This window comes from Arachis hypogaea, chromosome 19, assembly GCF_003086295.3.
Source record: "Arachis hypogaea cultivar Tifrunner chromosome 19, arahy.Tifrunner.gnm2.J5K5, whole genome shotgun sequence".
NCBI lineage: Eukaryota > Viridiplantae > Streptophyta > Magnoliopsida > Fabales > Fabaceae > Arachis > Arachis hypogaea.
Window position 1 is genome coordinate 91,172,832 of NC_092054.1, and position 3,294 is coordinate 91,176,125.

At 33.6% G+C, this 3,294-nt stretch overlaps 1 pseudogene; it reads right to left on the bottom strand.

Annotated features, from left to right (window-relative positions):
- Positions 1 to 337: 337 nt before the first annotated feature.
- LOC112775162 (CDPK-related kinase 1-like) lies at positions 338 to 2,545 on the bottom strand (annotated as a pseudogene).
- Between the last annotated feature and the right edge of the window lie 749 nt (positions 2,546 to 3,294).

Consider the following 3,294-nt stretch of genomic DNA (forward strand, 5'->3'; position numbering starts at 1 on the left):
TCGCTAATTGGCAATAACAAAAAACATGTCCATTATCTCTGATAGAATAATAAGCTATCTTGCTTTGCATTGAATTGAAACAAAAGACTTGCATCGTATATCAAGATTGATAGTAAGAGCTTTTTTATCCTTTTTCAATTCTGAATGTCGGTATTACTGGACTCATTTAAAGATATCATGAAAGGGATGTTCTGTAGATGTATGCACACAAAATATGTTGCATCATTTGTTGTTTTCTACTAACAAAATGACCATGAACAATGCCCGAAAAATATGATGTTTTAAAATTGAAATACAATTAGCATTTAGAAGGGGGAGAAAAAAAGGGTGAACTATATAAAGCAACTCACTAAATTGGCAATATTGAAAAGTGGCAAGGGTACACAAGGGACAAACCCAAAAAACATTAACTCATTTTTTTGTAGAGTAGTTCCTCTAGTCTTTTAAGTACAATCAATGCTCTACTTTCATCTGTACAACTTACAAGCATCTAACTTCCAGCACCACCAACCACTGACCAGAGTTAGAAATAGCATTGAGGAAAAAGGGTTTGTTTTTTATTGCACAACTTTGGACATAAGGGGGTCCTTAACAACAAAAAGATGTTGCATATAATAGCTTCAGCAGTAGCATCAAACTTTTAGGCATGAAGGATCCATCTCTTTTGTAGTCAAGATCAACACTATCATTTTCTGATGGTGTTTTTTTTTCTCATGAGTCATGCATTCAAATCCCCTAAAAATATTTATGGCCAATGATGGCAAGAAAAAATAATAAAGACCATGTATTAATTTGTGTCAAGCTTTGTGAAATGTACGAGAAGAAGCTCCGTGCAGAAGCCTGACGAACCCCAGGAAACTAAGCTTCCCGTCCGAGTGTCTTATCCAATCTTGGAGTACAACATGGACAGGTACTGATGGACTAAGCCCAAGTTCCTGGAACAAATCAAATTACAAAGTTTGGTATTAGTACCATTATGCATCTTGTAGAGAACTTGCTGATGAAGAATATGATCAGAGGTATCTAACTCATGAAAAAATTCAAAGGAGTTAACAGGAAAAGCAAGGGAAAAAATCATCACAAGGACTTGTAGAGCAGAACAATTATAACCAGCAATTTGAAAACCAATTGTTTTATAAATCACTCTTGGGAATAATTAACATACATGACCAGGATCAAGAGATATTGGTAAATGATGACAATTGATATTGCACAAGCGAAATAATACCGATGCTAGCTCTTCGATCATGATTGGCCTATTTCCATCCTTTTCGAACAGCTCATAGGCACGCCTTGCATGGTGTTCCCAAGTCTCTATTCCCTCTAGCTGATGCACACTTATAGCAGCAGCACAAAATTCCTCGAATCTAATTTCCGATATTGGATTGAACTAACCTGAGAGATGAATAGTAACAATTCAGTCCCTGGTAAAGCAGATTCAAAAATCAGCATGAGGAGCTACAATTCTTCATAGACTTACCACGCTCACATAATCTAAGACCTGAGAATCCTTTGAGGCATCAGTGGCATACCTTAAAACACCCTGCAAATATAAATGTTAGTGGCGGTGAAAGTTACTTGGAAAAGCTATAATACATGCTCACCGTCTTGAAATTTTGCATAGAAATTGTCCCATTTTTGTTTGGTACTAACTGAGTAAATTGTTCTCTGAGATAAGCTAGCAGCACTAATGTTAATGTCTTTGCAAGGGCCTGGAAAAATGACAAAACTTTAATCATGATATACATGTCTTCGAAAGGAATTGCTGAAGGTTATATCGATAAACTTGAATATTGCTTTTTCAAATAGTAAAAGAAAATTTATTAGATGAGACAAGAATAGTACAAGAGAATAATGATGATGATATGCACATAAAGAAAGATCTACTACTTATACTCAATAATTATGTTACAAATGCTCATTATTGCTCTAAAGTTACTAAATTAGCTAGATTAGATTTCTAAGATTCTCTCCTTTCATCATTGCCTTAATTAATCTCAAATCATAGTAAGAGTGCAAAAATAAAAAGCACCGCCTGTATAACAAATAGGAAATGATCAAAAAATAGTTTTTCTTAACCCATTAACTATAAGGATTTGAATAATTGGCAGGTTTTATGTAAGTAACAATCAAATGGAACATAATATTCAAGAACCAAAACAAAAAAAAAATGATCAAACCTACGGATGCTTTTCAGCCCTCACCTATTTCACAGAATCACCCTTAAAAAACAGAAAAAACAAATGCCATCAAAATAATCACATTCAAAATTTCAAATACATATTCAAATAATTGAGTATTACTGTAATTATTTAGTCAACCACGCAACAAAACCATAATAATCACACCTGCTCTCCACAAAGGAAATGATTGCCTGCAAAGTCACTGAAAATCCTGCAAGCTTATACTTATCTCCATACCTAGAGGATATTGGCTTGCCAAGTTATTTTCACAATTATGCAACTTTTTCTCTTTTTGGTAAGACACAATTACATAACTGTTTAATTTGTGATTGGATCAAATTGAAAATATTTGGCTCATTATCTATCAATCTAGTTCGGGAATTGTACATGCCCAAAATATGAAAAAAAAAGTGGTTCCCTAGGGCAACGATTTCTTTGACTAGTGTCCAAAATTAAAGTTATAACTAGTGTTAAACTATCTAAACATGGCAACGATTTCTTTGACAATCCCATCCAATATAAATCTATAGTTGGTTCCCTCCAATTTGCTACTTTAACTCGCCCAGAGATTTCATTTTCTGTTAATAAAGTATGTCAATATATGCAACAACTTCTAACATTTCATTGGAGATGTGTTAAAAGGTATATTGAGATACTTGGCTAGCACATTGGCGACTGATATTTCATTCTAGCATTGATTTAACTCTTTGCATTCAAGAATCAAAACAACATTTTGTTTACGTTTTCAAGGCATAAGAATCTAGCAGGACACCAACCTAGAGGATATTGGCTTGCCAGAATGCCTAAGAACAAAGAAATGCTTCTTCCAAGGGGAATTAAGCAAAATGACTTGTGAGATCTTTCAAAGCATAATGACTGAGAACATTATGTGTCTACTTCTATGATCCACAAAAAATGTTATTCAAGGGGAATTAAGCATGTGACATTTGAACCAACTTCAACTTATGTAATGAAACTAATCATTATATCAATATTATACTAAATTAATTGTTGAAAATGTCTAAATACAAAGAACTCTCTCTTGTGAGACAATATCAGCAAATTAAATAAATTGAATTATGTAAGAAGCATATGGCCAGTTTTGGTTTTG